The sequence below is a fragment of the Leptidea sinapis genome, chromosome 47 (assembly GCF_905404315.1).
Source record: "Leptidea sinapis chromosome 47, ilLepSina1.1, whole genome shotgun sequence".
Lineage (NCBI taxonomy): Eukaryota > Metazoa > Arthropoda > Insecta > Lepidoptera > Pieridae > Leptidea > Leptidea sinapis.
The window spans coordinates 4,299,794-4,313,632 of record NC_066311.1 but is presented as its reverse complement, the minus strand read 5'-3'; the positions used below and the strand labels follow the sequence as shown (position 1 = coordinate 4,313,632).

At 37.5% G+C, this 13,839-nt stretch overlaps 1 protein-coding gene across 1 annotated transcript in view; it reads right to left on the bottom strand.

Moving 5' to 3' along the window:
• Window positions 1-9,145, bottom strand: part of LOC126978083 (transient receptor potential protein) — a 79,339-nt gene extending 70,194 nt beyond the window's left edge. Inside the window, exon 1 of the mRNA XM_050826797.1 lies at window positions 9,086-9,145. The gene's annotated coding sequence lies outside the window, so the exon portion shown is untranslated. The remainder of the gene's footprint in view (window positions 1-9,085) is intronic.
• Window positions 9,146-13,839: the final 4,694 nt, after the last annotated feature.

Here is a 13,839-nt window from a genome sequence, read left to right as displayed (position 1 = left end):
AACTGGGCGTCATAAATAGAGCACGGCAATACTTCAAGTCGGCCCACATTCTAGCGCTCTACAAAGCGCAGGTCCGGCCTCACATGGAGTATTGCTGTCATCTCTGGTCTGGCGCACCCCAGTATCAGCTCGATCCATTTGACCGCGTGCAACGCAGAGCAGCTCGAATTGTCGGGAACCCAGTACTCTGTGAACGGCTGGATCATTTGGCGTTGCGTAGAGACGTCGCTTCATTGTGTGTTTTCTACCGCATCTATCACGGGGAGTGTTCCAAAGAGCTGTTCAACCTGATTCCTGCCGCCGAATTCCACCTTCGCACGACACGCCACAAGTTAGGATTTCATCCCCACCATCTGGATGTGTGGCGGTCCTCCACAGTGCGGTTTTCAAGGAGCTTTCTTCCTCGTACCACGAAGCTGTGGAATGAGCTTCCGTGTGCGGTGTTTCCGGGACGATACGACATGGGTACCTTCAAGAAAAGCGCGTACACCTTCCTTAAAGGCCGGCAACGCTCTTGTGATTCCTCTGGTGTTGCAGGAGAGTGTGGGCGGCGGTGATCACTTAACACCAGGTGACCCGTACGCTCGTTTGTCCTCCTATTCCATTAAAAAAAAAAAATATATACATAATATCATACATACACTATACATAAAATCTTACGCTTTTTACTTTTTTACTCTCCGCAACGCCCCAAAAAGGAACTTCGTTCCAAAACTCTCTCCTTTTTTAAAGTCCGTTAGAAAAATAACCTGACAACCCTATTGCTTTAATGGAGTGTACGCACATGTAGGTAAGTATTTTATCAACTAGGTTTAGTTTCCATACTGGTACATATGTCTACTGTGGTCTGGCCATAAATACTGTTACAATTAAAAATAAACAAAATATTACATTTGAATTTGGAATCTGTCCTTTTATGTGATTGTTCATTGAGTTTTCTTATTTTGGCTTCAATACATTGTCCAATATTTTGAGATATTAAAATGAAGTGGGGTGATAAAGAGAACAGTAGGTATGAAGTATTAGAAAAACTTTGTGTACCGGGCTATTAGTAAGTAAAATAAGACCTCCTCTCAGAAAAAGATCTGGCCATCCACGTAGTGTTCATACGAAAAAGGTGGTCAAAGCAGTAAGGGAAAGAATTCGAAGGAATCCTGTCCGAAAGCAAAAGATTTTATCTCGGGAGATGAAGATAGCACTTAGAACCATGTCGCGTATTTTAAAAGATGACTTAGGACTTACAGCCTATAAGAGGCGTACTGGTAATAAAGAATAGGGTGGTAAAATCAAAACAACTATTGAAGCGGAACTGAAAGGGAGGTCTAAATAAAATTTTGTATTCGGATGAGAATTTTTTTACAACTGAGCAACATTTAAACAAACAACATGACCGGATTTATGCTCAAAGCTCTAAGGAAGCATCTCAATTACAACAAGTCGACAGAATGCAACGTGGGCACTACCCGACCTCACTGAAGGTTTGGTGGGATATTACCCATGAAGGAGTGACTGAGCCATACGTTTGTGAAAATGGTATCAAAACATCGAGACAAGAATAACCCAGAATGGTCCTTCCAGTTCAACAACAGACTCGGCTCTGGGTCATAAAACTCGGTCTACACAGTCTTGGTTGGAAACGAACGATTCGGACTTCATCAGAGCCGAAGACTGGCCGTCATCTAGTACCGATTTTAATCCGCTGGATTATTTATCGTCAATTTTAGAGAGTACGGCTTGCTCTAAACACCATGTTAAATTGGAGACCTTAAAAAAATCCGTACGATTGGCAGTGAAGAACTTTCCCATGGAAAGAATTCGTACTTCTATTGATAACTGGCCTCAACGTTTAAAGGACTGTATTACAGCCAATGGAGACCACTTCGAATAAGCTTTATAATTTTTTAAATTGTTTTATATTTATGTATTAAACTAATACAAAGTAAAAGTAATATATGTTATTTGCAATAGAAATTTATGGCAAGTTTAGGTACATACACTATATATAACTTACAACTTAATGGCCAACAAACTGATTTATTTGTGAATATGAATATACAGCTTCCTGACAAGGGAAATGTAGCCCTCTACAAAATATCTAATTACAATAATTATAGTAAAGACAAGGTTAGCATGTCAGGGTTAGAATCACGCACGACCTTACAAACAGATTACTGCAGCAAATTGGATATAAAGAGTTGAGACGATATTGACTTATTATCTGTCCTAGCTAACATTTAAATATTTTTTCCTACTACTAGTGTTTTATAAAAGTTTTAATTAGACTAATCAAATAGTTGGATTGAAAACGAAGAGTTCCTTACCAACGTTTGTGTAAAAATATATTTTTAAATACTTTTGAAAATTAAAAAATTTTGCTTGTTAGCCATTTTGAAATCCGCCATGTTGGTTTTTATTATTTAAAATGTTATGGCGGCAATAGTAATACACGATTTATTTTGACTTAATTTGAAAACGAATTTTGGCGTTTCTTGTGAATTTCCATTGCGTTGACTCTCTGGCTCCTTATCATGTCCAAGTTACGTCAGTTGGTGCTGGGGCTGCTGCTAAGACAGCAAGCACCGCAAATATGTTGGTCTCAGTGAGTCATACATCTTTGTGCCGTTTGGTGTCGAGAAACCCGGCCCGCGAGGCCCAGAGGTATGGAGAATGTACAAAGGACTATATTCGCTCCTCAATAAAGCTACTGGAGGCCCAAGCGCTGGCAGCTATTTCGGTCAACGGATCAGCCTAGCTATCCAACGCGGAAATGCTGCCAGTATTGTTGGTACGCTTCTACGTAATCATTGTTTTAATTTTATGTAGTCATAGTATTGTAAATATAGTTATAAGTTTTGGTTTGTTTATTAAGCGCATTCTGTGTTAAAATAGTATTTTTTTTTAATTTGTCAAGAACACAATATCAAAAATTATTTCGTAAATTATGCTACCTGTTGTTAGGTATTTTACTATGGGGTCATGCAGCTGACATTGATATAGTGTTTGCTCTGCAAAAGAGAGCTGTTCGTACTATATATCAGCTTGGCTATAGACAGTCTCTCAAAGAAAAATTTAAAGAAATACATATAATGTCTGAATATTATATATATATATAATACGTTCACAAAAATCGTCACCTCTTTGCTTTTAATAGTGATTTTCATTATTACAACGCTAGAAATAAGGGATTGCTTGTAACTAATTCTAGTAGGCTTCATAAGATACATAATAGCTTTAAGGGTAAATGTATACACTTCTATAATAAAGTCCCAGCCACTGTTCAGGCATCATCTATAAATAAATTTAAATATTTTATAAAAAATGGCTCTGTCGTAAATCCTATTACTCCAACCCAAAAATTCTGGGCGGCACTACAACTGCACTCGTCACCTAGAGACATAAGATGTCAAGTCTCATTTGCCCAGTAATTTCACTAGCTACGGCGCCCTTCAGACCGAAACACAGTAATGCTTACAAATAACTGCTTCACGGCAGAAATAGGCGCCGCTGTGGTACCCATAATCTAGCCGGCATCCGGTGCAAATGCACTGGTAAATACTTAAGATTATAAAAATACTTATAAGTTAAGGACGCGTGCGGGTTGCTAAGCATAAATGGAGTGGAGCGATGTAATGGTGTTGGAATTCCTCCATAATTATGAAGTCAGAAAATGGGATCCAAAAAATGTAAACCAATTAAAAATTGGCCAAAGTAAAAATTATTTCGTTCATATATACTTAGCACATAGTATTAAAAAATAAAAACAAAACTAACAACTTGCCAGTAAGCGATGGAAAGGAGTCTGTTGAAAATAAGAAAAATTCTATAGATTAGAAGTGACAGTATCAGGAAGGGACCAAACTAATGCTCTTGAGTACGCTGTAACACAAAAGTGGCGCTGGCCAGGTCACGTGACGAGATTCATGGACAAAAGATGGACAGATGAAACGACAATCTGGGAAGGACCATCTGCCAATAGAAAAAAAGGCCGCCCAAGAAACAGATGGCTAGATGATATAATAAAATGGCAGGAAAATAATGGAGAGTTAAAGCACAGACGAGGGATACATGGAGTAAGCTGGAGGAGGCCTATACCCAGAGTGGGGTTCCAATAACGAAGATTGTTGAAATCAATATAGGATTTCATCATACTCATAATTTCAGCCGGAAGACGTCCACTGCTGGACAAAGGCCTCCCCCAATGATCGTCATGACAATCAGTCTTGCGCTGCCCTCATCCAACATATTCCGGCGGATCTTGACCAGAACGTCGGTCCATCTTGTAGGGGGCCTACCAACACTGCATCTTCCGATACGTGGTGGCTATTTGAAGACTTTACTGCCGCAAGGGTCATCTATCCGTCGAACTATGTGCCCTGCCCACTGCCACTTCAGTTTCCTTACCATTCATAATAATTATAACTATAATAGTTTTATATAATTATTTTTATTATTACATTACTACATACTTATCGCGTGAAATATAAAGTAATTATATAAAATACACACTGTAAACAACCGTAACATGAGAAAATATTTCAGCTTAAAAATAAAAATATTTCATGTTATAAATAGAAAAGAAACCATAGCCAATACACGTGCTCAAGTGAACTCATGAGTGTAGTAAGGTATTCTAGGTTAAGTACATACTCGACAGCATAATACTTACATACCACTGATAGTTTTCACACTGATCGAACCATAAGAAAGCATAATTGAATAGTTTTGATCCTCAAGAAGTGCCTCACATTGAAAATACAAAAAAAAATAACAAAAACACAACCGACTTCATAAACTATTCCAAAACAATATGCACTAAAAAGTATAAAAATAATTGCGTATTTTTGTACAATCTAATAAATTAATCTAGTTCTAGTTACGATTATTGTTATTTTTGGAGTCGGTGTCAGCCAAGGTATGTAACTACATACATAGGTGAGATGTGCTTGAGTCGCACGCGGGTCGTGAGTAAATTTTTATGAGTTATTGGTATTCAATTAAAAAATAATTATCGACTAAATTTTAACAATTACAAATCTGTCTACTTATCTAGCGGCAGATAAAATTATAGATTTGGTATGATAGTTATAAAAAAATATATAATTAGTATTATATTATCCTCTAAATATGAGTTGTACGTCCTTCCGTACCTAAATGCTTAGTCCCTAGTTTCTGACGGAATCCGCCAGAGTCATGTATAGAGCCGTAGCTAGTGAAATCACTGGGCAAATAAGACTTTACATCTTATGTCACAATTGTAGCGCCACTCAGAATTTCCGGGTTTTTCAAGAATCCTGAGTGGCACTTCATTGTTATGGGCAGGGCGTACCAATTACCATCAGTTCAAAGTCCTGCTGGTCTCGTCCCTCACTGTCATAGACAAAAGTTTTTCACCATATCTTCAGGCTTAGGAGATGGTTTAAATAATTTTGAAACATTCTCGCTTGGCAGTTTTTAAAATCTCCTTCAAGGTGTTGTAATAAGATAAATTTTACTTTTATATTAGTCCATTTGATGACACGTTTTCCAAGGTTGATGAATACCTATTGGAATCCGTTTTATTAATATGTATGCACCGATATACCGATTAGATCCGCAAATAAAGAAATCTTTAGCCGTGATGTAGGAATTGGGTCGCATTATTTTATTCCGTGAATAATGTTAATTCTAGTTGAAAAACGTCCACTGCTTGACAAGACCTACCCCAAAGATCTCTAGGAAGATCGATTTTGCGCTAAACTCATTGAATCTATTCTAGCGATACATACTTCATACACAAAATCAATTTCAATTTACATTCGGAGTTGTAGAAATGGCATGAGAAACTTCATTCCTACAGGTTATGCACACATTTCTGGTTCGCAGATATCTATCTAAAATCAAAAGCTGTTTTTTCCCACCTATATAAAAAGCTCGATTTTAGTCCCTGGGAGAAAAGTGGCCGATTCTCTCCCGGCAAGACGACTTTTGTTCCCCGTACCAGGGACCAGGTCCGAAAAAAATCGTATACCCACCACGTGAGATAACTAGGACATTACCACCCACGATTGTCAATATTCCGCGGGTGAAATGACCTTCTTTTCGCCCTATGTGCCTAATATACTATTTTGAAGCTGTTTCAAGAATTAATATGGAGCATGGAAAGGTTATTTCATCACAAAAACAAATGTACATAGCGGCAACGTAAAACTTATGCCATAAACGACTTTCTAATAGCAGTTTCTAGTTCTGATAAAAAAAAACTTTATCGACTCTTAGAAGTTTCAGTGGCAAATGAAAGAATCGTTATCTGTTATAGAGGTTTTATTGTTTAAGTTCTCATATTACCATTAAAGGGTGTTCTCGTGTGGAATATAATATTATTTTATTTGAATCGATGTCTGGTACCTCTTTCCTTATTGCTCTAAAATCGCAGTAATTTAACCTAAGCGAATCACCGCTGTACGGTTGTAGATCAGCGCGATTTTGGCGCAGAGTTCTGTCAATGCGTATTTTTTTAAGTTTAGGATTGTCTATTATTCGGATGATTTGAGTGAATGTACATGGCATGGGAGGACGATTTACTAACAGGATGGAGAAGGCTAGCTTGAGACAGAGATAAGTGGAAGAAACTGGTGAAGGCCTATGTCGAAAGACAACCTGAGTAATAAGGTGGTTGCTGAACATTAATATTATTTTATTTTACTTATAGATTTAAGAAAACATGTTTTATAAGCAGTATACATGTTAAAATGTACGATCAGTGAATAAAGGCTTTTATATTATTATTACTTACATGGCAGTGCACGTAGTTCAAATTCAAATATTTTTATTCAAAATAGGATGTGACATCACTTATTGAAAGTGAAAATCTACCATCATTCCAAAAAGAATGCCTCAGACCTGAGAAGAATGGGCGCAACAAACTCAGCGGTTCGAAGGACAGATGGCCGTTGGGGCAGTAAAGTCCTCGAATGGCGACCACGCATCGGAAGACGCAGTGTTGGTAGGCCCCCACGAGATGGACCGGCGATCTGGTCAAGATCGCGTGATGAGAGCAGCGCAGGACCTATCGTCGTGGAAATCTTTTAGGAGAGGCCTTTGTCCAGCAGTGGACGTCTTCCAGCTGATGATAATGATAATAAGTGAATATATCAGAAAGCTATTGAAACAAGCTATAAGACCATGCAAAATAAACGTTCATATAAACAAAATAAGGATCAGAACTTGAATCTGAAAAATCTAGTGCCGTGGGGCACTACCGATTTATAAAGGATAAGCGAACTTCTTAGCATTACACAGATACACTATGCGGGGGTTAGGGTTATTAACCTTAATCTAAGATTGAGAATTGTGCTCTATTTCATGTACCTGTGTCAATCTTTAACATATTGTTAAAGATCACTCTGTTTTCATTTACCGACTTTTTGGCACATACTCTTTACAATTTGTTATCTGTTGTTTTGTTTGTATTAAGGATTCTTTTAAATGTCAATAACCTATAAATTAATTATTATGTTAATACAGGAACAGACAACCTTCCTACATACGCAACAGAAATAATCAAATCAAATGACATTTGACTTACCTTTTTAAAAGTTATTTATATTGAATTGATAGGCAGATTGTAAGATTTTTTTTTGTATTTAAATTATTATAATTTTATAACTCAGAAATGCTAACCCGGACTGCTCCACATAGTAATCTGGCAAGTGTTTTCTGCCCTCTCCTTACCACCCTCTACCCACTTGTGAGCCTAATTATCGCGAAAATGTTCCACTAACAGTTATTTCACTGTGGCGTTAGGTACTAAGGATTCGGATTGCAAATTCCAAAGAGCAAACATAACCGTGGTCATAGATGCTTTAAAAGGCAGTGCGAAATCAAATGCATGTGGTAAGAATCGGTGAGTAGCTTTCAAAGTAATCTGTAACGCGAAAGTTCTGGGCCTTGTCGAAGTCCGATCTTGGTAGCTTCAGTCTGCCGCCGCTGCAAATGAAGAAACCCTTGCCCCATACGGCAGAGTAGAAAGCTCTTCTGGGCACACTTTTTGCCTCCAATTCGACTCTCCACGACGATAGAAAGAAACTATCCACCACTTTGCGGCGGTGTCATAGCCATATGCCGGAATTACAGCTCAACAGTTTTCGGCGAGCTCTGTATTCCTTCCTAAAGAGATCAAACCTGGATGACATTTCTGTCATAGTTTTCGGAATGTCGTACCTCTGTTTTAACGGCGGCGAATTCCGACACTATTGCTCAAAAGGCGTGATCCAGAGCTTATGGAAGTCAGCTTTTGTCCATCCGATTCGAAAGAGGGAGACAGCAGCTGCTACTGCCTTCCTGCTCTATCTATCAATCGCTAGCTCTTGGTATACCCTCTTGGGTCACCAGCTGATCGACGACCGACTGGCTTTCACCATTTTCAATCGGTTGGTAAGTTTCTGGTTTGTCCGTGGCTATCGAAAGTAAGAGAAAAGGCCTGGCAGTTAGTCAGGATTCTGCGATCCGATGTAGCAGAAGCATTCAATCGTGTATGCCACAAATCCGTCCTGTAGTCTACGCCTCTTAAGGGCAATATAGATTGACGATTAATTGAGGTGCAGTAAGACTTCAGCTAAGCGAGGATGAGCTTAATTCCTATGTGATGGCTGAACTTAGGTGGGTGAGGGCAAGAAAAGAAGTGCGCCTGACAAAATATTATATGCGGCACAATAGACTCCTGTCAAATAGAAAAAACAATACACATTTGATCGTATTTTTGAGATTTTGATCGCTAAGGAACTTCAAACATTCCTAGTACCTTTAATAATGCAACTTTTGGTACACCACCTAAGATAATACTATCCCTATCTACCTATGGCTCGTCCTCTTTAAACAGATTTCAAATATTCCAATCTTCTAATTGTTGATATTAAAATACGTCGGTAGTGTTGTAAAAAAAATGTGTAACACGAGTATCAAACATCTAAATGGACAATAGAAATATAATATTACTGTGACGGTGAACTAACAGCTAATATTTTCCACAATAATTTACATTAATTGGTCTACAATCAAAATCAAATATTTGTTTCCTTAAATATAAAAAATTAGAATATGCACTCACCAAATGTTGAGTATCCTAATTCATATTGAACACAGTTTCACTACACGGCGTAGCTCCTGTGGGACACTGACAAACAATAAGGTAAGTGAATACGTTAATCGAATTTGCAAAGTGGGCTGGCCCTGGCCGCTAGTGATGCGAATTAATATATCGATATATACTATTGTAAGATCGTTGCTTCGTACGTGGGGGCTTATTGAAAGTTCTTGGAAGTATTAGTTATTCAAATAAAACATGGTATTTGAAAATGGAACACTTTGGGAGTAGGCAACATTATTGTTTGTGTTATTGTCATTTGTTGTTACATTTTGGCATCGTTTAAAATTAGATTAAAATTGTTTCATTGCACTTTTTACTCTAGTTATTTCATTAATTAAGTAGAGTAAATATTTGCGAGATGATTTTTTATTATTTTCGCTGTAGCTTAAGACAACAAGAAAGGTACCAGAGACAACAGACGGTCGAAAGAAGCGTATCGCGTTGAAGCTCCATCTCGTAGCTCAATCTATTCCTGTTGCAGTGATTTGAGGCATAATTTCTGTGACGATTTCATATAAATAAAAGAAAATTCTGAAATAAAAGAAAATTCCGTTACACGTGGTTTTGATTTTTTTAAATGTATAATAAACAAAGAATTAAGAACATCGATAAAATCACAGTTTATCGACATCACAGTACCACATCACTACCGCGAAAGCCACACTAATGTCATTAATGTAAGTCGCTACTATGCCAATGTTTAATTTTTTCTATCATAACGAACTGTACTTATGGTTAAATTTAAACTTAAATTGATTTCTCTCGGTAATACTATCTACTAACTCCGACTTCTCGTTGGAAAATTTATCTCTTGAATTTTAATAAAGAAAATTGTGATTTCATTTAGTAGAAATATCGGCGTTATTATGGTTTTTTGTTGCTTTTAAAATATTTATTACAATAAATTTATATTTTATTAGATATAAAAAACAAACGGTGAATTATCTATCGATTATCGATGCGGGGTCGAACCCATGCCTCGCAGGTTCCGTCCGATCGCTCTTACTAACTGAGCCAGCCGTCCGAATGACGCATCGAAATATAAAATAACCATATACTCAACACCCTTACTAAAATAATTCATTACGAAGCATGTACAAATTGTTATATATTAAATATTTTCGCACAATTCAATGCAGCGTGTGGTAAAATAGGTCTCCAGATATGGTGATAGTGCTTAAATTGGCATGAAAAAGGATGTATTCGAAACGAATTAGTTTTGGGCCTTTTTGTTTTTTTTTTATGGAATAGGTGGACAAACGAGCGTACCTCGTGTTAAGTGATCACCGCCGCCCACATTCTCCTGCAACACCAGAGGAATCACAAGAGCGTTGCCGGCCTTTAAGGAAGGTGTACGCGCTTTTTTTGAAGGTACCCATGTCGTATCATCCCGGAAACACCGCACAAGGAAGCTCATTCCACAGCTTTGTAGTACTTGGAAGAAAGCTCCTTGAAAACCGCACTGTGGAGGACCACCACACATCCAGATGATGGGGATGATATCCTAACTTGTGGCGTGTCGTGCGAAGTTGGAATTATATTATATTTATTTTACCACAAGTTCCAATGCATAGCGCTGTGCACAAAGTTTAGGGTTGTTTTAATTTCCTTAAAAATATAAAAATTCCACCACAAGGACACATTAAGCAAAAGAAAAGGCTGAGTGATGAAACTCCTCCTTTCTTAGAAATTAGTATGAATATTAAATACTTAGATCAAAGATAGTCTCGAGCCAGTCTCAAACAATGTGTGACATTTTACAATGTTTTAACATTGTAATAATAATGCTACAAGAAATAAGAAAGACACTGGGATCACATATCATCAGTAACTATTTTGTATTTTATTAATTGAAATGTAAAATAATACGAAGTGTATGTTACTAAATTTGATAGATGCCATTGAGTGTCAAGATGCCACGCACACAAACATCTAATAGTTGACGTAATAAAGAAGCTTTTGTTCTCAGGTAGTGCGGTATCTAGTTCCTTTGACGCGAGTTATCGGAAAAGTATCCTTTAAAATGACAAATTCATGTTTTCAAACTCAAATATTTTTATTTCAAAATAGGATTTAAAATCACATATTGAACGTCAAAAACTACTAAATAATAATAAAAGTGGAACTTTTACGCAAAAATCTAATGTAAAAACAAAAATACCAAGGTTTTCAAGTTACTAAGCTAAGGAAGGCGGCTTAGAAGAAGATACGAGCTAGGTAGGTCCCACGGCAGCCTCATATTTTAATCAAATACAAGTTGAAGGACTTCTCTTATCAGTCCGCAGAATCTATGTCAGGGAGTACCTTCTTCATCAGTTCCACTGTACAAAAAGATACTTTACGACAGTTTTATTGTTAAAGAAACCATCACTACATATTATAAAACAAAGTCCTCCGCCGCGTCTGTCTTTCTGTTCGCGATAAACTCATAAATTACTGCAGCGATTTTCATGCTGTAAACGTTGGCTAAAATAGAACGATATTTGTTGGAGGTTAAATAATTAAATAAGTCGTCTGGGAGCTTTTTTTTTATGTAATAGGAGGACAAACGAGCGTACGGGTCACCTGGTGTTAAGTGATCACCGCCGCCCACACTCTCTTGCAACACTAGAGGAATCACAAGAGCGTTGCCGACCTTTAAGGAAGGTGTACGCGCTTTTTTTAAAGGTACCCATGTCGTATCGTCCCGGAAACACCGCACAAGGAAGCTCATTCCACAGCTTTATAGTACGAGGAAGAAAGCTCCTTGAAAACCGCACTGTGGAGGACCGCCACACATCCAGATGGTGGGGAAGATATCCTAACTTGTGGCGTGTCGAACTTTCAACGGAATCGCTGTCAAAAAAACCCTTTGAGATATAACAAAATAATATATGGCGGAATTGTGTATCTTATATAGGTCTACAGAAAAGTCCGCAATAGCATATGTCTATCTCTTAAGGATACTACATCTATTTTAATATAAGGAGGTAATGTAAAAGCTGTTTACACAAGTACGATATTTATGCTATTCATTTTATTATTGCATAATTAACTTTGATTACACATTACCAATAGCTTAAGACTACCTTATTATCGCACCAACGTCTCTATTCTCAAAGAACTTGGCATAAAACAACACCTTTCGGTGTTAATACAGAGTCGCATTCTTAAGTTCTACGGGCACGTCTGCCGGCGCGAGAGTGAGTGCATTGAGCGCCTTGTCGTTCAGGGCAAAGTGAAGGGCACCAGAGGGCGGGAACGGTCACCCATGCGTTGGACCGACCAAATTAAGTCCGCTGTTGGTCGGTCCATTGAATGAGTGCACAAGACTGTCGGGCAGCAGGGAAAAGTGGCGAAGTATCGTGGGGCGCATCACATCTACCCCAAAAGATTCCACTTCGTGATGACCACGACCGCTCGGTCAAGAGTATAACGACGAAGACGAAATTATTATCGAATATATATATTTTTCTATTATAAGAACAGCGTTTATCAGGTCAGCTAGTAATTTATAAAATTTGAGGAATTAAGTCAATTTCTCCTCCTTCCGTCATCAGAAAATTTAATTTAAAAATATTTCAAATCTTCTCTATTCTGGGAGGATTTCAACAAGCATTGGGGTTATGAAGTAACAAACATAAAAACCTTCCTCACGATCCAAACTAATATGCGATTCGTTTGATCCAGACAGCCAATGAATTTATATATTACGAAAAAAATCCTCTAATAAGATTTTAGGGCCTTATAAAATATGGTTTCATGCTGTTCAGCTTATAGACTGACAATATAATAACGTATAGACGCAGCAAGCATAAGGTAAGCGAATCTATCGTTACTGTAACCATTTTAATTGACAAGTCGTAAACGGTCAGCCACTCTTTATATTTTTTATATTTCCCGCATCACCTTGACGTCTGGTATTTCCCATTAATCGTCTTGTGAGCAACTTTTTGCCTCAATTTGTGGAATTAATTTCGGGCTGCAATTTTTCCAAACCATTACGACTTAGGAACTTTAAACCATAGATCATACTACCACCTTAAAGGCCGGCATCGTATCTCTTGGCCCCTTGTTTTGCGGATGTCCATGGGACCATGCCTCAATACTTCCCATCACGTTGTTTTCGTGATCTGGACAATTTTCTAAGTGAAAAAAAATTTTCTCTCATGAGGCAGTACAAAATGCTATCACACAGTTTGTCGAATCTAAATCACTACAGTTCTATCATAAAGACATAAATGACCTTCCTATTAGATGGCAGCAATGTAAAGAGAATATTGGTAATTTTATTAAAAAAAATTCAGTAGGTACAAATCGGCAATTACATACTTTAACCCCTAATATTAAGTAGCAAAAATTTTTCATCCATAATTTCAACGTCTGTCTTACGAATAATCGATCAGGCCACGTGTCATGATGCGAGTTTAACATTTTATACCCATACCAAGAATAGTGCTCAACGCCGCTAAAGAAGTTTTCACTTCAAAAGTATAATAAACTAAGATTAAATCAGCTAACATACACATAGATAAATCAAAATCAGTCAGAGACGAGCAGGACGTTCAGCTGAAAGTTTGTCAAATTCAAATTAAAATATTTTTATTCAAAATAGGATTTGAAATCACTTATTGAAAGTCAAAAAACTACCACCCATTCCAAAATGAATGCCTCAGGCCTGAGAAGAATGGGCGCAACAAACTCAGCGGGCTTTTTTTTTCATCAAAAATATGTTT